The sequence below is a fragment of the Tympanuchus pallidicinctus genome, unplaced genomic scaffold (genome assembly GCF_026119805.1).
Source record: "Tympanuchus pallidicinctus isolate F22 unplaced genomic scaffold, pur_lepc_1.0 scaffold18, whole genome shotgun sequence".
Taxonomy (NCBI): domain Eukaryota; kingdom Metazoa; phylum Chordata; class Aves; order Galliformes; family Phasianidae; genus Tympanuchus; species Tympanuchus pallidicinctus.
Genome location: NW_026294699.1, coordinates 13,569,264 through 13,594,074, shown reverse-complemented (window position 1 = coordinate 13,594,074; position 24,811 = coordinate 13,569,264). Strand labels below are relative to the sequence as shown.

At 44.6% G+C, this 24,811-nt stretch overlaps 1 long non-coding RNA gene across 3 annotated transcripts in view; it reads right to left on the bottom strand.

Moving 5' to 3' along the window:
• Positions 1-24,811, bottom strand: part of LOC128079190 (uncharacterized) — a 152,547-nt gene that overhangs the window by 22,327 nt on the left and 105,409 nt on the right. For all 3 annotated transcript variants that reach the window (XR_008206013.1, XR_008206014.1, XR_008206012.1), the window contains 3 exons: positions 16,566-16,675; positions 7,533-7,808; positions 6,139-6,256 (listed from right to left, as the gene is read on the bottom strand). This is a non-coding gene — a long non-coding RNA (uncharacterized LOC128079190). The remainder of the gene's footprint in view (positions 1-6,138; positions 6,257-7,532; positions 7,809-16,565; positions 16,676-24,811) is intronic.

Sequence of the window (24,811 nt, the reverse complement as noted above, 5' to 3'; positions counted from 1 at the left end):
ATAAGATGTTTTTGGATGAGATAAGCAAACCGGCTTGTAATCTCAAATTCTTAAGTCTTCTTGCTGTGTTTTTACACTATCCTGGGCCTGTTATGTCTGAAAACAGCCCTATGTTTATTTTTATGCTTCAGGCAACATTAGTTCAGATGAAAACACTCTTCCTTGCCCTGATTTGTTAAAGCCCTAAGGTTTATTTCCTCATGATAAGAGGGCGGTCACAGCCTTCTCAGAAGTGTGTGTTTTCTGTAATACAAACACTCCTGAGCTATTTGGCTCTATGTGGTGTCTAGATGTGAGCTGGCAGAGGCGCCCACGTCCTTCTGAGCTGCACCAACACATCCACCCCATGGTTGGAAGAGCTCTGGGTCAGGAACGTGTTCCCAGCAGACAGTCTTGGAAAAAGCAATAAGGCAAACCTGCCAGAGATAAATAGCTGATGTCTTAAAGCAAGGATACTACTGATTATATTGATATTTCTCACCAGCTTGTATTTGCAGTGTTAGAATTGCTTGTACTCTGGCTGGTGGAAATTCCTCTGGTGGTTTTTAACGCAGGATGTCTAAATTGTTTAGCAAGATTCATTAACACCACGACAGCCCCACTGCTGACTGAGAGCTTCCAATGGCCACTTCACAGAGCCATCCTGAAATGATTTGAGTCAGTGAGAAAAGGACAGGAAGGACTGAGGCATCCCCAACTCCAGGAGAGCAGCAGGCATTATAAAGAAGGAAAACATTTTTCATTTTTATAAGGAATAAGGAAGTGGAGAATGCGTGGAGCTTCAAAATGATGTGGTAGCAGAGTCCTAATTGTGGACAAGGTACTTTTGAAATACTGTGCTGGTCACCAAAGGGGGAAGGAAAGTGCCTGGCTCCACACGAAGTAAAGGTTTAAATTAGAGACTGGAAAAGCTTCCTAATGAAGAATACTTTATCAGTGAAGCTGGCTGCTAAGGGAAGATGTAAAATATAAGCTCTAAAGGACCAATTAGACTAACACCTGTCTGAAAGCACAGCAGGATTCTGCCTCCTTGCAGCGAAAATGGGCTTAAAGCCACTATGATATTGCAGTGCTACTGCAGCCTCCAAACCCCACTCACATTCAAAAATCTCATTTTTGCTATGAACATATATCCCCACACTGTAAGGAAGTCCTTTAAGCATCCAGCATGTCTTACCTGTAGTCTGTCTGGAAAAATAACAATTGCAAATCTACATCTTGTCAGATCAAAGTCCTCTTATAACCAAGTCACGAGGATTAAAGTTAGCTTCATTCTTCTGAGTAGAGCATCCCTCCCAAGCGAAAAAGGTGCATTGTGACCTGTGAGCTGGTACTGCATCTGAGCTCACTTAGGGAAGGCTCACTCCTATAACCTTCTTTATTTAGTGGAGGGGTTTGAGGAAGAAGATCCTTGAGGAGAGGGACGGGTTATTTCCCTGCAGCTCTCAGTGAGATACGCAAAGGTTCCCTAACCTGAAAGGTTAGGGAAAGGTTCCCTAACCCTAAAGTTCCCTAACCTGACTGATTTGGTTTCCTGGTGCACTGCATGAGCAGTGTGGACATGCAGTTCACAATTCTGGGTTTCCATCCAGAAGCCAGGATCCTTCATGCCACACTCAGTGCTGCTTCCCAGGCCTCCAAATCCTTGACTGCATTCTTAGTCAAGAGTTACAAGAATGATAACAGGCACTGTAAGTCAGCAGTACCCCTTTGATAAGATAAAGCAGCTGTGTTGGCTCTGGAGTAGCTTAACTTTAGACTTGGAGTATGATGAATTATTGTTTAAGGAGATGCATTCGTAATTCTGTTCCTCCCAAGCAGGTGGTTGATATTTTGAGATCCCTGCTGTATCAGCACTGTGTATATTTGGCATAGAAATTGCATGAATATTACAAATTCTATATTTAATTGAGTCTCATAATGAAACCCTGTAAATCATAGTCAGCCCATCAAACTAAACAGGAAATTGATATGTTGAGGTGTTAAATAATGTTGTTTCTTTCCACCCCTACAGGTTATACAAAACTTGATCGCTTCCCTTAAAAGGCAAAAATGATGGCAGCCAGACATAGTTGATGTAGTTCTCTATCTGAAAGTAACATGAAAATCCTCATTCCTAACAAAAACGTTGAGTAACACGATAAAGCACCTTTACCTACAACAGCTTCCTTGGGTCAGGTCTCAGACAGAGCACGGTGCCAACTTCTTGTTCAGGCTGCATCCTAAGCTTTCCTACTTTTCCCTACAAAATATTTTTGATTCTCTTGTACAAGTATTTTGGAAGAAAAAAAAAAAAATAAATCACAATAACATATGCAGTAGTTGGTGAAATTCCTCCATTTACATTTACAAAGGTCAGGCAAGTGCTGGGTGGTGAGAACTAGCACTGCTTCAACTTACTGGGCTGCAAAAATCCTGAGTTATTCTGCTTTTTCTGAATGAGAACTAGTGCAGGACTATACTCATACAGCTTGTCTCTGAGGTTATGGCAGAGGAACTAAATCCCAGGAAACAGAATCATAAAACAGCTTCAGTTGGAAGGGACCTTAAAGATCATCTAGTTCCAAGTAAGAGACAGTTCAAACAAGTGTGAGTGTGACCTAGTGAATAAGTAAAATCTACTGTAACACAATGGGAAGCACAGCAGTGACAGCAGGCCAGCAAGGTCCTAGACTGCAGCAAGTGAAGGTTTGCTTAAATGCAACAATGCAACAGCTGTGGGCACAGAAATAAAGGAAAGAAGCTGCTTACCTTCAGAAAGCTTCAGGTACACAGGGATTTCCAGTGATATCCTCTTGCCTTCACTGCCAGCCTTTAAATGAGGGCTGGGAAGAGGAGGATCCTGGTTCCACCCTTCCATCACTCAGTGCATTGCATTGCATACACCTGAGCACCCGTGGGCTGGCTCTGCCTTCCCACCAGGTGCTCCATCACTGCTTCAGTGGGTTTAAAGCATGTTTATAGGACTAACACTGCCTTCACTAGTAGCATATTATTTTGAGGTTTTGGTACAATGAGGTACTATTTGCACCTTTATCTCTGGTGATTTTATCGCATCAAGTCAAACAAGCGATGAGACTTGCACTCAATGAATAGAGTCCATTATTTTGCTGCATCTGGCTAATTGAATACAGAGAGCAGAGCAGCCTTTGGCACCTAACCTGCTTAGGTGCCTTTTGCCTGCAGGGTTCTCTTTGTGGATGAGGACAAGGAGCTGTGCATTACACTGCAATTTCTTAACAGGCTGTTTCAAGTGCTCTCTAGATGTACTTCCCCTGCTCCTCCAAACCCTATTCACACCACTTCTTTTTACTGCTCTTACAGTGGAATTCATCACAGGCTATTTTATCTGGGTGAGAGCTCAGTACACACACAGGTCTGAGTCCACACAGCACAAGTACAAATTGCGGGGCTGCTGTCCAAGGCTGTGACCTTGCTTATCAGAAAGCAAAATGCCAGGGGAGTGACCTCGATAAGCCCAGGTGACCCCAAAGCATTGCACCCCAGGCAACTGCAAGTCTCAGTGTGCAATAGGAAAGATGCACACTTGCTTGTCGCAGGTCAGGGAAAGGTCCTGCTGGAGATGATTTGCAGATACGTGTTGAAAAGCCTCTTTGCTACAAGAGACCAGGCCACATATGGCAAGGATGGTTCTTGTGATAACGTTTTAACATGACATCTTTGTTGTGCAGTATAATGGTGATGCTATAGGGAAGCAACTCAGGTTAGCAGCCCCTGTGTTGAGTGTAAGGGAAACAACAGAGGAAAGGGTAATCTTCACCTGCTGAGGTAAGTGCTTGTCACTGCCCCTGAAAAAGCAATTATGGAAGATCAAAACTAAGCTGGTGAGAGCATAAGAACACATGATCTCCACTGTGCTGGGGGAAATGGGAACTGGGAAGCACAGTCTAAGCAAATGTGGTTTTCCTATGGAACATACCTACTTGGTTTTCTTGCCTATCAGAAATGATCCAAGGCAAAAATTGACCAACAGTTCACAAAGAGGACAAGTGGGGCTCTGTACGTACCGAGGGGCTCACTGCAAGTATGAATACTTGGAGAATTCAGTGATTGTGAATAGCATCCCTTCAACATGCAGGACTTCATGATGATGGGGTAAGAGCGTATGCTTAAATGTAATTTTCATTTATTACACAGAGAAAAATCCTAGTGCCCACCAGAACAGAGCTTAAGTTTTTCTGTAGTAGAAATCAAGAAGTAACTTTGCTAAAGGCACTGGTATTAGCTAATGAAGTTTGAATACATTTACACGTACTAAACAATACCTGCATACACTCTCCTATTGAATTTTGGGGGCTGTTTTTACAGCAAATTACTGTTCTGCCCAAGTAAGTTTGTGAGCATCTAGGTTTCCACTAACTAAGATTGCATGTCTATTAGCTTATCCAAAAGTTACAACACTGCAATATTCCTGTACTACCATGCACTGAAGACATGTCCCTGAGAAATTATTCAGTAGAAAGATATAGGAGCCCTATTTTCTCAGTAACAGCAAATCTGTCTGAAGCACAGCAGTTTCAGTGACAATTCAGCTCTTGGAGCAGAATCCATTTAACTTTGGATTTGGAAAGGCCAGTGCTGGAACCTAGGGAGCAGATCTGTCACTGGATTATAATGGGGAGGCTATTTTGCAAATAACCTGTTCTCTGAAACTGCTGACTGCAAGATGCTTTAGGAATATTGACATTTTGCCACAAGTACAGAAACCTCAGAGTCAACTCCCATCATCAGACAACTTAACAACACATTTCACTTACATAAATGAAACAATTCCCTGTCCTCATAACAATTAGGAGAACATCTTTCAGTGATTATGCTACCCTGCAGCAAGGAGAAGGGTATTGATCCAGGCCTACATTTCATTTACAAATTATGTTTGTATTATGACTCATATTAAGGGCTTTTTCTAGGGAGAAAACAGGGGATTATAAAATACTATTAAATATTGAGCAGATGGCTTCATCTCAAAGAAAAAACATCCTTTGATAAAAAGTAAAATGTTCAAAACGACTTGAGAGCAAGGACACTCAGCACAGCGTTTGTGCTGTTTGGGAGCAAGCCGCCTGAGAAAGGAGCCGGTCAGCTCATTTCACACTGCTGTCGTCTAGGGACTCAATCAAGGGGCAGTGAGATAAATAACATCTCAGGAGGTCACTCCTACACCAAAGAGTTCTGTGTGGTTGTGCATGGGGAACTGAATCGAGAGAGGCTGAGATTTTTTGCCCCATAAATCACAGAGCCTTTGGTGGCACTGGGAATTGAATCAAGATTTTCAGTGTCTACTCAGCACCTCCATCTATTCTTCAAAGGTTAGGACCAAAGGGGATCTGTAACGATGGCAGACTCTCCATAGGATTACTTTGATAACTGTTTCAGTGCTGTGAAGGATTTACTCCCCACTTTGCCTCTTTGAAGCTAAGAGAAATGCAGTATGCCCATGGACACCTTCGTCTCCACCTTCCCAGCCCTGCTCCTTCCTGCAGACACAGCGCTGCTGCTACAGGCAGGAAAGAACTGGCTACAAGCAGAGATAATGCTGCCACAAGTGAATGAAAGGAACGAAAAAAAGCCAAGTTTCACTACTGGAAACACTGCTGACAAATTCTGTTAATATTTCAACAGATGACCCCATGCCAGTGTCTTTCTGAAGTACTGCAAAGTGCATGCCACGTGTCAGCCAGTGGAACAGCCACCCAGAACAACGAGTGCTGCCCTTCCTCCCCTCTCAGGGTGATTTGTTTCCACATCCCTAACGTTTCAATATTTTTATATTTGATTTCTGTGGGATGAATCTCATCGCCTTCTCATCTCCACAACTGTCAGAGGGCTTTTTAGCATTCTGGAGATATTCCAGTCTATTGTCATTCTCTATGCCACTGAATTTTACAATCACAATTTCTTTTTTTGCAGTGGTTGTGCTCATGCGCCCTCTTTTTCTGAGGTTCAGAGAGGTCTTTCACTTCCTGAAACTCAGTGACAAAATCTATCCCAAAGGCCAAAGCCAATCCTTGCATTCTAAATACAAACATGAAAAAACAAAACAAAACAAAACAGCTAATTAGTCCTAAATTAAAATTCAAAAGGAATATCCATTATTTCTGGATTATGTACATGCACCACCTCCTTTACAGTTTGTGATGAAAGATCAGCCACTGTTCCCAAGCACTGCTGAGAATACCAACAAAGCTGTCACGAGACGATATCTTGATCGAACATGATGACCTTTAAGTTGGAGCTGTAGAAGCAAACCAGATAAGAATCATTTTCAAAATACACACAAAAAGCACTGCAGTGGAAGGGAAAATGATTATTCCCACACTCTTAATTGTTTTGAAAGGTTGATACTTTTAAAGTAGATATTATATTAAAACAATGGGATTTCATGTCATGCTGACTATGCTGTTTATCTTTCAGTGAACTTTCTGTTTTTCCATTTAAGAAGCTGTGCTGATTTCTTTATGCATGCTTCTCATTTTTCTTCACATATCGTATGGTCAGGACAAAAATGCTCACAGCAGGAATTGATTACTAGCCAGTCACTTCAAGCTACGTGCTCTTCCTTCCTCATAATTGTCGAATAACTTTCTGTCCTTTTTCTTTTTAAAAGGTTTCTACCAGCAGACAACAGCTGGGGTCGTTCTTATTGCTTCTGACTAATCTTGTTTTGTACTATCAATGCACAAAGCAGCCCTCTACTACCTCAGTGCTTCTGTGTACAGAAGCTCTTGGGCAAGGGAAAAGGCAAAAGCAAAAACATCTACTTGCACCAAAATTACATTTGCTTCTCTTTAGATTTTGATCCTGCTTTTACAATTAGACTCAAGTGGACTAAGAGAGTTGGAGCCAGGGTCAAATTTTGTCGTGTTTTTACGTAGTGCTTTACAAAATGAATTCCTAATCCTCGATTCTGACTGCATGGATCATCTGCCCTAAATATAACAAATATTAAAATTCAGGCTTTGCTGATGTCAAACAGAAATGAGAGACTGGGAGGACGAGCAGAGTTGAGTGACCTTTCCATGTAATCCCAGGTTGGATCTATAGATTAAATATATTCTCTTCAAACAAATCCATTACCATGAAAACCAAAATCAGCCCCAGTTCTTGACTGAAATCCTACTGCTTATCTCTTTCCTTTTTTTTCCCCCAAAGATTTTTCTTCCATTTTTCCTCCTCCTGTGGCCCATGGCAGAAGCTGAGCTCCAGCTTTGACAGCTCCAGCTTTGACAAGTGAAGCCCATCACTGTGATTGCAAGATGGAGAAAGATATGTTGTTTATCTGAAAAAATATCTAAGAAAAGGATAGAGAAATCCAAATTTCTGCATCCCAGCACAGCCAGAGCATTGCTGTGTTACTCTGCTGCAGTTCCATATAAACACCCACAGGGTTTGTTTGCGATGCTTTCCTGGTAGAAGGAGATTTGAAGTTTCTAGCACCAAGATGTGAGTAGTTTCCATAACCCTCTGAATGCAGCATAGCTGGCAGATTTGAACTTGAAGTTTAATCTTACCTGAAAGGCCGAACTTCCCAGTTTGGGTTGCCGTCTTTATCTCTCGACTACTTGTCCAGACCACTGATGTGACTTGATATTCACATTAGCTTGCATTGCACAAGTGGAGAACACAGCATAATCTGCTGCCGAATGTACTTGAGGCATTGCATAACCTGGCTGAAGTGAGGCCAGATGTTTACTGAAGATTTATATCCTTGATGCTTTGATTTGACATCGGTGACAGAGTAATCCAGAAAAGTGCTTGCACTGCAATCTCTCTCCATTGCCAAGGATCTACAGAAAAGAAAGAAAGTAAAAAATGTAAACTAGGACCGCAGCTACACTGCTGCTTCCCTCAGAACTGCAGTAATGAGGTCATGCTGCGCCATGAATGAAAGCTGTAAACCACCTTCCATGGAACAGTAGGTTACCAGGTCAAGTCCAATAAGTGCTAATGCACAGCAATTTTTTACTGTCCCAGATCCAAAGCGTTATGACAGCAGAATCACAACTGGGATTCAGAAGAATAGAAGAAAAAACCCCAAACATTCCCTTGCTGGCAAGGAAAGGTAAGAAAACAGTGCAGAAGCACAGGATGCTCTGCCTGCAAAAATAGTTATTCGTATCAGCTTCTTTTGACTTACTCGTTTGCTTCATCTCCAGGTTGGATGTTTAGAATCAGTGCCCACTGACACTAATATCAGCATTGAGCCTAGTTTTGAGGGTATCACATTGCGGTCACTGATTAATGCCTCTCTCCTATTAAATGCTTTCATTCTTTCAATGGAAAAAGTACGGTAGGGTCTATCACAGAGGTATCTGGGCTTTTATCCTCCTTCTGTCATGAGCTCAGAGGCAACAGCTGAGAATAGAGAAATGAGCCATAAAAAAGGTGAGCAAAGGATGGCATTTGGATCACTGCGCATCAGAAATGCCATTCAGGACCAGAATATTGTCTTCACTCAGCAATGACATCATTTTGTCACTGTCTTCAGTGTTGCTTTACTGGGCCCATCAGAGCTAGCTGGACACAGCACTGCTCATCCAACCCCTGTCAATCACATTCTAAAAATAACATTCAGCTGTCATCAAGTTATTGGAATTCATGACTATTTTATATGCTGCCCACCCTGCCTGTTTAACCCCCACATCGTGTCCTAGGTGACACCAGAGATTTCAGGTTCATACTGAACCCCAGGGACCGGATAACTCTGGATGATAACCATCATACATGTACACGAAGGAACAGTGGAAAGGAAGAATTAACGAGTATCTGCCACCATGGCTTGGTTTTGTACTGTTTGCATTATTTTCACTGTACCAGTTTCTGCACTGTCCTGCCCTTCACCAAACCCCGTTGTTGTGGTTTGCAAAAAAATGTGTCTGACTTTTTCACTCCCATCCCTCTGGATTCCAGCTGGGATCAAACACTGAGCATAGCAATCACACACACAGAAACTTGTCTGTTTTTGAGGAGTAACACTGTAGATATTTCTCACTATTTTCTGTATCATAGCTTAATATAACAACCACTAGTGAGAGATAAGATACACATAGTGCAGAGCCCCTGGTGTTGAGCATAAATCCAGCACTGGCTTGCAATGCACTAATGAGCGGATGGGAGCCCACCAAGGGGTTGCAGCCTCAGGGAGAAAAGGATGCTGAGAGCAGCTGGAAGGGACAAGCTCCTTCATGAAGCACGTAGCTGCCATGGGGACGAGGCCTCATGGAGGGCTATCTGCATCACTCTGATAGCATTCCTTTGGGTTTTGGTTGCATGGGACCTGCATGAAATCTAATGGACACTGGCATGCCCCCCTCCCCTCTACTGCAACTTCCTGAGGATGGAACCAACGCCCAGCAGCTCCTGCTGGTTTGCATCTCACCTAAATCCCACTGAGGTTTGTCAAAACCCCAGAGCTCTCAGACACCTGCAGAGGAGGCACTTTCTATGCTCAGCCAACAGCAGATAGCCTAGATGATCTTGCCAGGAGCAAAACTCTTGTTAATTCTCCCATCTCGCTCCCTAAGATATCAAAACAAAGTACCAGTGCAGCAGCTCACAGAAGAATGACGACACAGAGAAATTTCTAAGGTGTTGGGAAAAAGACTCTAGGTTCACTTAAACAGCTTCTCAATTCCTGAAGGAGATACAGCATGCAATTCTGCCTCGGCAAATTTACACTCCTTCTTCCCCCTGTGCCCTTGGTGAGCTATATAAGGCAGCAGCAGGTTTGTCTGAAAGGCACAGAGGATTTGTACCCAAATTTTCCTCCCACATGCATTTGTAAGATAGTCTTTGAACAGACACTGTCAAAATTTATATATTTTTTTCAATTCTCTTGTCTTTCTTTCTTCTTTATTGTCTCTGCAACAGCTGGCAGTGCTACTGCCAGATGCCACCAAAGTCTACAGATCATCAAAACCAGGCCAGCCCTCACCCTAGGCTCGGAAGAAGGATGATGTCTCATCAGCCATAGGACACAGAGGGAATGAGAGACAGATCTTGCCAGAAGTTGAAACTTTAACGAAATAATCTCTCAACTAGCAGACATACACACTTCCTTTTTTTTTTTTCTCAATTGCGTTCTTTGGTGGCAATTCATTTTCTCAAGCAACTGTTTGTGTGACTTTGCACACAACTTGCAGAATGTGTCTAAGCTGTGCAGACAATACAAAAGGTGGGGCTTTCCAAGTTCTGTCTGAAGTCAGAAAAGAGGCTGTAAGAGTTTCTCCTTACTGGTGGCCAAAAAAAAATGTATGTTACTGTGATGCAGCATCCAGCCTATGAGAAAGACATTTCCACATTGGAGTCTTCTTACCCACCTGCCAAGGTTAAAGCAGGCTGCTCGAATATCCAAAAGGATGCACACCAACATGATATCCCTTCTAAATCAATCAGATCAGTGGATTTTTATCCTTTGGTATGAACTCAGAGCAAGGCTCAATCACCCCTATAACTACGCAACCTAACCGCTTCTCTACCCCATTAGAATTGGCCTGGTTACACAGCAGTGTGTCAAAGCTACATGATTTTCCAGCAGATGATTTGAAGTGATGTCTCATTTGCACTCTGATGTGTCTGCAAACATCCACAGGGTCGTGGTGGAGCTGCCCCTTTGCATCACAGAATCATAGAATTGCTCAGGTTGGAAAAGACCTTACAGATCATCAAGTCCAACCTCAACCTGACCATACTACCCTAACTCTAATAACCCCCTCACTAAGCCCCATCATGGAGCCTGAAGGATGGCAGAGGATTGTTTTCCCAGGTACTGCCTATTCACTGTGAGCTAAAGCTGAGAGTGTCTGCTAATCCATCTGGGAAAGGTAACAGCAAGCAGCCTAAGCCAGAGCTTGAATGGAACCTCGCCAAAAGTAATCCAAGCCAGCAGGGTCACTGGAACCCAACACGAGGTGTCTCTGGGGACTGCTCTACTGCACACATACTTGGATCTCAAAAAAGACAAGAAGGCTCTGGAGGGGCATGGATCAGACCAGCTGAGCAATACTGGGAACTTGAGCACTGCTGCAAAGCCAAAGCTTTTTTGTCTTATCATTAAAGCAAAACAGTGCAAAATGACAGAGAAACTCTGATCCAAATCAATATTTGGAAGAAACTGTCAACAGAGAACTTAATATATATGCCAAGCTTCCCCTTAGGAGCAGATTGATTTTGTACAGACGTTCCTGAGTGGGAGATGCATCCATAAAAACACGCTGTCCCTGGATTTCACAGCAGCGTAGGATCTCCTTACTGAATTAGCTTCCAGGCACAGCTCAATTCTCTCCTCTTCCCCTGTGGCCAGTTCTGAGCAGCTTCCCCTGCTTTGTCTCCATAGGGGTTAATTCCTCTCTGCTACGCAGACACTGGGATTGCCCTGAGACTTTCCACAGTAAAAAGTGGAAATGAAAAGTAGCTCCTTGCATGATTTGTGGAAAATGCAAAATACAATAGCAGTAAAAATAGTAATGAGCTCATTAGAATTGAAATGTCTCATTACTACTGCAAATGCCAATCATATACGTGGCCAGGTTCCTGATGGTGCAGGCAGTCCTTTAAACACTGTCCTTCCTTGCTCCAGGGATACAAGTCAGATATAAAAGCACGTAATCCTTCCTGTTCCTGGGCTGCTCTCCTTCCCTTGGTTCCCAGAATAGTGTGGTGCAGAACATAGTGCCTGGAAATGGTGATTCTGTGATTCTGTGAAATGGGTAGAACACAGGGCCAGATGCTCACTAGAGGCAGCACAGCAGAGCAGTCCTTCCCCTTCAAACTTACATTACGGCAAGAAAATGGAGAACTACTGGAGAACTACTTTCTATTGGCAAGAAATGGTTTGAGCACACAATGGGAAGATGCACTTGGAAGTATTTTAAGCGGGAGAAAAAGAAATTTTCATCAACATACTACTAATGTATTTGCAGATGAATGGCATAAACTGGGATAATAATGCAGCTTCAGAAGTTTTAGGCCAAGGAGTTGGAGCTCAGCACACAGAGAACATTCCTGCTCATTGAGAATACCTGTCTCCTCAGAAGGGGGAGAGCACAGCATCCTCTCCTCCCTCCAGTCAGGTGGTGGGGTTTCCTCATTTCCAGTGGCTCAGGCAGAGAGCTGAGAGCACACTGCTGGGGGTCATCCTGGGTGAGAGGGCAGCCTGAGGATGGGATGCAAAACCGAGAGCTGGCATGGGAAGGGAAGGCATGGTGCTGGCAGCCCAGCTGCCTCCTGCCAGGAGAGTTTGGCCACCAGCACTGGGTTCTCCACGCTGCAGCACCCAGGCACAGCATGCCCAAGCCCTGCTTGAGAAAATGTGCCTTTCACTCCCTATTAAAGGTCCATATGTGTACACAGCATGAGAGCTAGAGCTCCTCATGTCAATGCATTTATCTGTGCACAAAAGAAGATGATTATCTTCATTTTATAGATCTGGGATTATACTTCTGAGACCAGAAAAGGTCCCAGGAGAAGTTTGGCACCTTCCTCCTGGCAGCAACCAAACCAAGGCTTAACCTTTGCTGCTGAGTCAGACACACAGCTCTTAGCCTGCACAGAGCTTCTCGCGGATCGCTCCTTTTCTCAAGGTGCGTTTATGTGCCTAAGGGATCAGACTCTACAGGACCTGGATTTTAAGGGACCTCTGCAGCACTACAGTCCCTCTGCACACACACGTCCCCGCGTTGTCTCCGCAGTGGTAGTGCTGCAGTGGCAGCAGAGCAGGGGGCTGAAACCTCTGCCCCCCTCAGGCCTGGCTGTAATTGCCAAGCAGTTCCCCTGAGTACAAAGTTCTTTTGTCATTTGTAATCTAGGCTACTGGGATTGTGCAACTCCATCAAGATCTGCAAGGTAATAATGAGCGACGCTCTTCAAAAATGTACTTAAGGCTGAAAGTGTTTAAAGATGCTCCAGCCTGCAATTACCTATTACTCACTGGTGCTCTAAACGGTTCATTTTTCACATCATTCCAGGAAGTTGTAACTTCTTAAAGCAATGTTTCTGGTAATTATGGGAGAGCAGTGACAGCAGGCACAGAGCATTATCTAAGGCTGCAGCAGAGGCAGAAATGCCACCTTCTGCAGATGAGGCGGTGAGCGTAGGAGCACAGCAAAGCCATGCAGCCCCCAGTCTGACTGCTTGGCCTGGCAGTGCTGGGGCCATTGGCCACTCAGTGGGACACTGTGTCTGAGCCTGCCAGTGGGATGGCTGTGGACAGGGCTGGGAACATGGCAATCTCCAGGATGCAGCCAGCTCTGCCTGCTGCAGTTGGCCTGGGAAGAAGGGAAGGCTTCGGGGGATGCTCTTTAGGCTGTCTAGTTTTAATTTTGAAACGTAGACAAAATTGGTAAGGCAGCTGAAACCTCAACAATCTGCTTGCATGTCTGCAGCACTGCTGAGAGCTGCTTTACTTACTGCATTCATGCTTTGTTCTGATAAATATATCACTTAAAGGAAGAAAAAAAAAAACACAAATGAAAAAGAGCCATAGGCCCTTGGGACATCTCCTCTGAACCAGGCAATGCAATTGCAGGACTAAGCACTGCAGCTGTCCCACTGCCTCCTCATGTAACCCAGGGCAGGGAATGATCCCTACCAACGGCTGCATCTGGCTCATTGATCGGCATCACATGAAAACCAAAACTTCTGTGGATGTGAGCTGCCTTGCTTTGGAAACGCACCTGGGATACACGGAAAGCAGGAGTTTTGCTTCTGCTGCAGGGAAGCGACTGATGGCACAGTCACATTTGGACTGGAGGAGCCATCCAGAAAGAATGTCTGGTTCCTAACACTAACTTGGCTCAGCATGCAGATTTGGAGCTGCTGGTATCGCATCTGTTGGCTGAGAAGTCAAAGGCAGCAGCACGTGAGTTGATCTTCATTTTCCCCTAGGTAGTTTAGAAACATATCCTATCCAGGTTGTATTTTTCCACTCCAAGCATGTCTGCGATGCCTCATTTCCCTGTGCTCACTCCCCTGGCTGAAGTGATGGGACCACATCACCCTGCACTCTCCCAGCCTTGGCTGGGCTTTCCCAGCCTCATCATGCACGCACACCAGGCACAGGTGCTGCTCCATGTGCCAAAGATGCATCCTGGGTGCAAATCGTTTCAGCACACAGAAGGCCAGCAGGACTTCAAGGCCCAACTTGTAGCTCATAGGAACATCAAAGGGCAAGTCCCAGTTTCCTGACATTTTCCTCATCTTTCTATTAGGGGTCTCATCACAGCTGACTTTCCTATGAGCAAAATAAGCACAGCCCAGGCAGTCCAACTTCCTCAGCACCCAATTGGGCTGAAGCAGAAGAATTGTGCAACATCTTCTAAGGTTTGATATTCTGGGGAGGAGAAACATCACCTCTAGGAATTCAGCTTTATGGGATACTCTAATCCAGAAGAGATAAAAGCATTTTACTAATTACTGCTGGGTTTTGTTTCTTTGAAGAACTGGGTTAAATCCCTTTTGAAAGTAGAAGGCTGTTTGTGCTCGTCAGATGTATAATTTAATTTATTTAGGAATTCTTTCTCTTTCAGGGTTTTGTTCGACCCATATCTGTGCACTTACTCCTTTCTTTTCCTCTCTTTTCTCCCCAAAGATAGGAACTTTTGCTTTACTCTACATCTCTTCTCATTATTTAGCAATAAACATCCTTCAGTTGACGCATCTTTTTTTTCTGGGGGTGGACAAGGCGAGTATTTCTTTCTTTTTCCTCTTGAAAATTCATTTCCTTATTATGAAAATAAAGTGTTCCTTTTTCTTCCCAATTTAATAATCCTGAGGTATTAATTCGGAGACGCATGTTTACTGACTGAAACACGTCTTCTTGCTACACTGGAGAGAAAACTCTCAGCATGTACTTTGGGGAGAAGAAATCATTGGAATCACTATACTACAATTTATCTGCTAACCACTGCTATGCAACACTGCAGAAGCAAAGCAAATTGGCCTGAAGGGGAACTTGGGAGGTTGTTCAATTCATATTACTTCCTCAGGTCAGGATCATCAGCCTACATCTTTCCTAACAGATGTTTTTCTAACCTGCTCTTAACAACCCCAGTGATGCCACGTGCACAGCCCTCCGTTGCCATTTCTATGAATATTTCACTGTTCTCATTGTTAGAAAGTATTTTCAAATGTTCAACCTGAATTTCCAGAGAGGCAATTTGAGCCTCTGACTTCTCATCCTATCCACATATATTTGAACTTGCAAGTCCCTCCAGCTGAGGGAAACGGTCCAGACAAACCCCCAGGAGCTCTCAGCACTTGTGATGCTCTGCAAATATAGCCCAAATTTTGAGAATCCCACCCACTGAGAGCTACTCCCAACATTCGAACAGAGAACAGAGTTGTCAGCCCATGCCTGGCAATTATTGAGGCTTTGCTGTGTCAGTGGAAAAAAATGCCTCATCCATCACACACAAAGTCACACTGCACTTAATTGCTCAGCTCCCTTCTCTCTCACCCCACTGCTTGGCAGGACAATGTTCTCCATCTCCTCTCAGGTTCTGCACTGAGATGTTTGAATATTAACTGAGTCCTTCTCCTGCACTGAGAACACAGCTTTGGATGGGGTATTATAAATTAACTCTTTGTTCTGCAGTATACGACCTGGAGCTTGCTATACAAATAAAGAAATCACTGATTGTCTGTCTTGTTTCTTATCTGTAGGATGGGAAAACATATACTGTTATGGAGAATTCTGGCAGTTGCTGGGGGTGCTTAGCTCCATCTTTCTGGCCCTCTGGAACAGTGGCAGTGGCTTTCCAGACATCTGCTAAGCAGGGCAGAAAACAGCTGGGGCACAGCTATTTTGCTGCTCCCAGCAGTTGCAGCAATTTTCTCGCCCCTAGCCCTGGCTCTATCTGGTTATTAATTTCTGCTTTCAGCATTGTTATTACTGCTACTATTCTAAACAACAATGGGACAAATTCCTTCTCAGAAACAGATTATTTTTTTAAAAACAAATGTTACTACATCCTGCAACAGCCAGAAAAGAAATGCTCTCATTGTATGAGTGGATAGAATTCCTTCATGCTAGATGGTGGGCTGCTAGGAATGACACTCAAAATAAATCGGGAGTCTGGATCAGGCAATGCAGGGAGTCACTGGCTTGGGCATCTGGACATGTTGGCTTCTCTATTCCTGGAGCAGTAGTTGCCTCAAAGGCACAAGCCCTAAGAACATGGGGGTCCCACAGTTCGACTGCCCAAACTGGCAGGAAAGCAGGGAGGATCTATCAGACCACAAATGGGCAAGGAATTGAAAACATTTTTTGACTGATGCCGAATGATTGTGCAGCTGGCCTCAGGAAAATTAAATGCTGAACAACAAAACACCATCATTTGGGGCCAGTCAAAGAGGTCTTGCTCAGCACCAAGACGAAACAGTTTTGGTTTGTTTGATCCTCTTAAACAAAAAAGAAAAAGAAAAATAGCACCGACAGATTTGAAAATGGGGCATTTGGAAGGAAAAAAGGAGAGAGAGAGAGAGAGAGAGAGAGATGAGAATACTTTGCTTTCTTTACCAAGTTTTGATCATTTGGCAAAGCTTACCTCAAGACATTTTCAAAAAGCTGCTCAGTTCATCTCAGTGTGCCCCATGCCTGGGGCCACAGCACCTCATCCCAGCCAAGGGAGCAAGAGAGCTTGTGCCAGGGGAGGTCCTGGGGATGGATGAGAGAAAACATGATAAGGAATGGTGCAGCCACATCAACACACCTTCATGTATGACTCCACCAACTCCTGGTCATGTCTGGCAACCCTGCGATCCTTCAGTCATTTGGGTAAGGTCTCAGATTCCCAAGACTGAGGTTTTCCTGTGCTCAGCATCAGAGAAGTAACAAAAGAAGTCCCAGCCCTAAAGAGCTCATGTTTTGCTTTCATTGCCTGTTGAAAGGAGCCAAAGAGCTTTTGCCTGGAAACCCCAAGACATCTCCAAGACGACATCCAACTTCTGCCTTTCTGCAAGGCACGAATTGTGGATGCTGCACGACTGCAACGGATGCTGTCAGGCTGGGGAGCTGGACAGACCTTGTCTGGTGGAAGGACCACTTGTTGCCTCTCTTCCAAGAGAAAAGGCAATACAGGCTCTTTAAAATGAAGCCCTCTAAGTCACATTCCATCAACATATCCTATAAGCACAACCTCACCAGGCAATACAAGGAGCTGTACACCACAACACAAAGAACTCAGAACTGCTCAGCCAAGAGAAAGCACATAGCAAATGGTAATGTCCACTGAAATTATTTACAAATGATCACCAACTTGTTTTGCTCCTTGCCAGAGTACCACACAGCACTACCTTAGTTCATCCTCCAGCAATGCACCACACAAGGCAGGACTGGTGACAAAATAACCCCAACACAACAGTAAAACCACTCTCACCTTAGGTGCCATCTCACCTCACAGCCCCCCAGCTGTCTCTGGAAGATGCCAGTGCCCGGTTCTGCCCTGCCAGCAGCCTCCCCAGGCAGCCGAGCCCTGCAGGCAGAACACAGTCACCTGCTAAGGGATAATTTAGAAACTTGTTCCTTTCTGCAAACACCTCAGACCATGGGGGGCACCTGGGCACTCTTAGTTGCCTCTTATCTCCCCCATAGAGGCAGAGCCATGCCTACTGTGGCCTCTTCCACCCACTCACTGCATCACCCCCAAGAGAGTTGACTTCCCAGCTTTCTTGAAACCAAAGTGTTTAGCAATCTCTTGTAAATACTGAAATAAATCTAATTATTCACATAACTGGGGAAAAGAAAGCCCCTGCTGTTTCCCAAAAAGCAGGCAAAACAACCCATTGCAACAATGCAAGAGAAAAACATGTTTGCTATCCCAACCCCATATGGAGTTTGTTAGAAAGCCCCTCAGTTCTCTTCGGCCTGTTGCCAGCCCCACACCTACGTTCAGAAAGGCACAACGCAGCAGAAAACAAAACAAAAGAACCGAACCAGTGAACTCTCCAAATCCAAACACTGTTTGGGCAGAGCAAGGTGTCCATCAGCTGCTTGGGACAGCAGTGCAGGTGGGATGGGGTCAGGGCAGATGGGCTGCTCTCCCCACACACCGCCCCGCAGCTCAGAGCTGACAGCAGAGCAGCGCAGTGAGTGGCACTGCTTGGTGGCATCCCAGCAGCTCAGTAATCAATGAGGAGTAGAAATTCCTTTGGCTACCAGCCCCAAACATGAACTGCAGGCTTGCAGGTCCCTCATATACGCAGTAGAGGACACAGAGCAGAGCACAAAGACTTGCTTTAAAGTACTTCATGTTATCAGATTTTCCCTAACGTGCACAGGGAAGATGGATGTCTCTGGGTCTCTGGGTCCTGGTCATTCTTTCCTCTTTGTGTCTCCTGCCTCAGTTCTGCTCTCTGTATCTCACTTTCTCTTCTCTTGCCCTGGGGTTCCCTGTTCACCTGTCCCATCATGCAGGGACAAGCTCTGCAGAGTGCTGTGCTTTCCCAAGTGTGCACATCCCCGACCCCTGCCAACCTGCTGCAGGCAATGAAGAATACTAAAACAATATATACTTTTTTCCTTTTCTCCCTTCTTAATGGCTTCTGCTCTCCTACTTCCCCATCTGAATGTTTGTGCCCATAGGTGCCCTCATGGATCCAGGGCTGTTCCCTGGGTCAGGGCAGAGGGAAAAGAAAACCCCAAACGCGCTCCTCTATCAGGATCAGAAGGCAGGAGGGTTCTCCCCAAGCAACTCATGGGGCTGTGCATCAACAGTTAAGCTATTCTGGGAGGCAATAAGGACACGAAACTCCCTTTCCCAGATAGGGTGAGTCAGCTGGGTCGCAGCTTGGTGGAGCCATGGAACTCAGACAGTGCAGTCATCTCTGCAGCAACTGCATTAACTCCTTGTCGCTTGTTCTCAAGCCCAGAAATAATGGATAGCAGCTATGGAACATAGTAAGTTATGATTTGCTTCTTTTTTTTTTTGCTAAAATCATGTGCAGCTTCATTATATTTCTGTCAACACAAGCCACCAGACAGACAGATTCAAGGAAGAACTGCCCCGGATGCTCACCTTCCAGCAGAACAGAAAGTGCCACGTGAGCGGCCAGCTGAAAGCACAGCTGACAGGTGAGCAGTTGGGGCAGTTCTTCTTTGAATCAGGGCTCGATTCCTTTGCTGGCCACCTGCCTGAGCTGGAATTGCCAGAGCAGGCCCACGTTGGCTCTGTGCCGTTGCATTCAAGGCTGCAGACTTGCTCATCATGGCTCAGGTCAGTTATGTCAAGCCTCAGCCCGCAGCAGCTGCAGGGGAGGCAAAAGCCTTTTCCTATTGCGCAAGGCAGAGATGTCAGTGCTGCAGTCCCAACGTAAATCAATGCTGGAAATTTGAAATCAAGACTTTCCTCCAGCGATGAGTAATCTCTTTGCATAATTCCCCTCTGCATGTTTTGGATACAGCAACATATTGTTTCTCCTCTAGTGGCAGATTTTGAGAGCGTTTTGCTACCAACTCAAGTCTAGTTGGGCTTCAAGTCTGCTTCATGATAAATGAAAAAATTGCTCATATTGGGAGACTTGAAGAAATATACAAATGTTTTTGGAGGAATGAGTCTCCCTTACTTTGAAACATATGTTTCCTCCTTTGTAGCTGTTGTGTCTTTGTTGGATTTTTTTTCAAGCTTCTTAGCAAACATGTTGCCACGAATGTTGATTGTGGTTCAAGCAAAGAGAGACAGCAAATGCTTTCAGAAAGCCAAGTTTTAAAAAGTCATCATGGTTGATTCATCATGGTAAACACCTGATTTATATATCTACTGTCCCTCAGATGAGGGCATTACCACATTGCCCGAGACCGAAATGCCCAATAAAAACAGCTATAATCTTGAGTACCAAATGCTGTCGATGATCTACCTACCATAAACTACTGAACTGGTCATAGAAAGGTTTGCTATGATGACTCATTTCCAGGAAAGTTATTAGCTCCTCAGCTGAATTTTAGGTGGCAGGGGGGAGAAAATGTGCTAAATAAGTCAAATAAATACTACAAATTATTCATCCTCTTCTGACATCCGCAGAGATGACTGCCAGCTGCATCCACCTCCCTCATTCCCTCAGGGGAGAAAGCAGAGAGGCGAAAGTAGAATAAGACTTCTTGGTTCCCCTGGAGCAACAGTTATTAGTGCTTCCCCAGAGCACCCTCCTGCCACCAGGATGTCAGAAGAGGTCAATCATGTTCAGGACTTTACAGCTAAATGCAGATCCAGTTCAGGAAATGGCATGTGAGCAGAGCAACTCATACATATGGGAACAAACAGGGATTTCTGAGCCTTCTCTGCACCGAATGCTGCTCCAGTCCCACTGCCTGCAGTTCAGATTTTCATCAGCGGAGACAAAAGCCTGACAGTGATGGAGCTGTCAGCAACAAACTCCCACCTGCACCCACCTGCTCAGGCTGCAGCAGCCCTCTTGGCTCTGGTCAACACACAAGCAACTGTAAAATTGGTCTGTAAAATTTTCAGTCTTCTGCAGATTCAGTCTCTATTGAGACATCTGTTACCTTCCAGGATATGCCTCTAGGAATCTTTCCTTTAAAATTGTTAGAGATTACATCTGACAAGGTTTAATGGCCAGCACAGGGTCTGTTTTGTCTAAATCCATTAAAAACACTGGAAAATAAGACTTAACATTGTGGTCCAGCCCAGGCTGATCTTTGGTACAGGAAACACTGTTTCCCAAAACTCATTTGTGCACAGCGCAACACAGCATGTATCCTTTCCCAGCTGATTTCCCACCCCCTCTGCTCCAGATCACACAGCTGACTGTGGGCTCAGTGAATCACAGGACTGTTCTCTGTACACAGTTCCTTTCTGAAGAACACCACCTCATCCTCATTAAAAACAGCCCTGCCATCATTTGTTTTCTTTCTGCTACCCATATGCTCCTGAGCACCTTTATTAGAAGCTTCGAGCTTGGAGTTAAGAGCTAATTAAACTGACAGCGCTGCCTCACTGCAACTCATTGCAAAACAATTCAAATTCCATTTGGTCTAATTTCTCGGCAGTGAAACCAAGCAGTGCTGGGGAGAGGAAGATACCTGCAAAGCAGGGCAGAGTTGCATGCCTTCACTGCTGCTGTGCACGGTGCTGCAGGGCGAGATGCAGAGCATGCTGGAGGGAAGGGTGGGCATCAGCTCTGTGCTCTGCAAAGGGGCAGCGAGGCTGGGGACACAGATGGGAGAATCTGCTTGAGGTAGGAGCAGCCTGACTAACACTGACCCAGGGAACTCGGTTCTTAATTTGAATTGGGAAGAGAAGTGGCTTTGGATTTTTTTCTTCTTAACAAAACATTTTAAATCACGGCACTCAACATCCCTATTTTTTTTTTCTCATTAAAGTTATTTTGCATTTAAAATGATACAGCACGAGATCTTTGAGAGGCACGTGCAGGACAGCTGCTCAGCAGCCACCTGCTCAGGTCACCACGCTTTGCTCACAGCACCCGCAGCTCCGTGCAGATTGCTTGTGAAGCCAACAGGAATCGAGTCAGCCCTGACACTTGCTTGTGAAAATGCAGAAGGACACGAAAGCCATACTCATACACCGAGATCATGGCCAGGCTGGGGCAGCTCTGTGCCAACCTGAGCAATTCTATGATTCTGTGATTCTTGCTCAAGTTGGGATGCAACTTCAACACCTCGACTCCCTTTTTGGTTTGCATCAGAAGATGTTTGACTTAAATTTTTTAAAACCCTCCAACCAAGCAACATCCCCGTTTCATTATTTCTGCCTCAAACAGCTGAAACAGAGCGGGAGCTCTTCACACCGAACGATCCAGCAGAGGACAGCTCTGCTGCTCAGAGCATTGCATTGCATTGCACTGCACTGGATGCAGCAAAATGTTCATCAGAACCTCCCAGCAACTCCAGGAAAGTGCTGGCACCAGCATCACAGGGCCCTGGCTGTGTGCACCTTCAGAGCCCAGCTCTGACACGGCCTTTGCAAACGATCCGCTCTACTTTTTGGGAAACAAACCAGTGACAGCAATCATTCCTAACTCCACTGAGCAAATCACCTCTTGTTCTCACACGCTTGGCTGCAAACAATGCAGACCTTCGCACAGAGGGCTGTCCAGGACCTGATGTGACCAGCAGTGACGCTCTCACCGCTCACAGCTTTTGAACCTTTGTGTTTAATGGCCTCCACCAGCACTGCTGAGACCAGCAGCACGGGTGGGACGGGTGCTGAGGAGGCTTTACATCAACACACCACATCCCTCAACGCTGCAGAAATCACGTCGGTGACTAACCTAACTCCATCAGCTGGAAATTCAAACCATTTGCAGGTTGCTTCCAGTTTCTGCTTTGTTAAGGTCACATTTTTTTCCGAAGCACTGATTCACAGGAACTTTCCACTGTGCTGTCTGCCACCAATCCTGACTTATTAGCATTTTTCCATAGTCAGAGATGAGGAATGGGAAAAAACTCTGCCTTGCCCTATTGATATAGGATAGTATAAATAGGTAAACTATTTTTATCTCATACCAAAGATCCAAGCCTAACAGCCTGTAAAGCTACAGGTACCTTTGCAACTACAGTCACTACCGCATTAGTGAGCAAGCAACTGGAGCCTAAGGAAACAAGCAGAGAAATAATGACTGGGAAGGAAGGAGCACAGAAGAATGGTACTTTCCTGTTCTCACCCTGTATGTGACTAGCTTGCCCTATATCATAAATGCGATATCAGTGTCTTACTGCAAAAAGATTTTTAACCATGTTGCTTTATAGATTATATGAATTTCTCTTTACAATCATCACCTGCTCAATCATTTAAGTAACAAATCACTGCAATGATGCACGGCTCAAAAATGCTCTGCTTTCAGGTTACAAACGTAGGGCTTGAGATGCAAACCAGGGTTTTCTGCCTGACCTCTGCCTCAAAGCCTCAATCCTCCAACACTGCACTGGGGATTTCTGCCCTTTGAAAGACTGCTCTGAAGAGCAGCAGCTGAGTAATGTGAAGATGTCAGATGTGGTGGAGGTTACTCACTACAAACGCAAGTTCCCCATAAGTCCAACACACTTTCCTGATTAGATAAACCTATTTCTTCTTCGATGGATTTTCAGAGATGCTCATCAATAATATGTGTACCTATGAAATTCTAAGCACAGAAGATGAGCAAGTCAACTGGGAGTCCTGACACTGAGCAGGCAGCGTGGCTTTGTACTCCAATGCCCAGCAATGGCACACAGCAGTTTTTCTATTTAACCCAAAGGAGCTCTGTAAACTTCAGGGAGAAGAAACAGAAAGGGTGAGGAAAAAAATAACTCTCTGTCATTCATGGGGCAAAATAGCTGCTAGACAAATTCACCCAGCTCACAAGATTACTGTCATCATCTTCACTACAGCTTTTTTTTTTTTTCCCTCCTCCACTACATGTGTATAGAGAAGAGGAGCAGAATGATGGAAGATGAAGTAAGAACAATTTGAATGACAAATTCAGTAGTTATTACATAACCAGCAACTTCTTCAGAACTGTTTAGGAGCAAAATTCATCTTGTATACATAAGACAGGTTATTTCAGCATGGGACGGAACCTATTCTGCACATTTGGCTTTGCAGAGACATGGGGGAAATTGGAATTACAATTCAAACAGGAAAAGAAAAAGACTGAAAGAAAAGAACCCTGGCTAATACTATTCAAAATTTAGAGCAGTTCTAGAAAATTTTTAAAGTGGAAGCTGATGAAAATGAAAAAACCAAGCTTTGAATGTAGTAAACGATGCTTACTTGATTACACCCATATGCAGTCACTGATGAGATCTTGAGCAGAACTGATGAAAAATTGGATTGTTTACATGTATTAAACCAAGCAAATGGGAATCTGAGCTGAATGCGCCAAAAAACCTTGAGAATAAAAATGCTAGCAATAATTGCTACATTTTATGTGTCAATGGCATGCCAGCAAGGCTTCTGCATCAAATTCTGACCAATGGAAAAAAGGTTGGGTATGTGAAACTGTAATATCACTTATCTACCAAGCAGGACACCTGATGACTGACAACTTTAATTTGAGCGTGAAATTGGCTGACTAGCTGTTGAAACATCCATCCCTTTTGACAGGGACAGGAGCCTCGAGATATTTACCACTAGAAACTTCCAAAGTCAACTGCCTGCTGTACTCATCTTCATTTCAAGCAGCAAAGAGAGAGCCTTAATCCGAATCACAGCTCTCCCTCGATGAGCAGGGCAGTGGTCTTACGGCGTGGCTGTCACACACCACTCCTCTCTCTATAGAAAGGTCTGTGTGCTCAGGAGACCTTGAAGCACTGGGGAGCTGAATACCCAGAGGGCAGTGTGAGGTCTGTGGGGTCAGAGTGTGAGCAGAATCCAAAGGAACAAGTTAATATGGAATAAAAAAGTGGATCAGGATTGTAGATTTGCAGCCAGAGCTCAATGGGTTGTTCGTGACCAAAGGAAACCCATTGGAGCACAGGGCTTGATCTCACTGTTGGGTTGCAGGTATGTCACCTCACATGAACAGACCATAGATATAACCAAGCGATGGGGGTACAATCCACGTTACCATACAGCCCCTACCTCTGCTCTGCACTGAAAGTTATCCTCCCTTCTTCTCAAAATAAACACCAAATATGAGAGAGAACAGCCAAGACAAGCATGACTGCTGTACCATACTACTCAGTGTTACAGTGCTGTCTGCCTGCACAGCAGAGAGATGTGAGTGTGGAACATGCTTGGTTGGTTAGAATAAACCAACTGCCCTTTCTGTTGTTGCTGTTGCCTTTTTTTAAGCTGTAATCTCACCAGTATAAAGACCTAACAGCAGTTCCGAA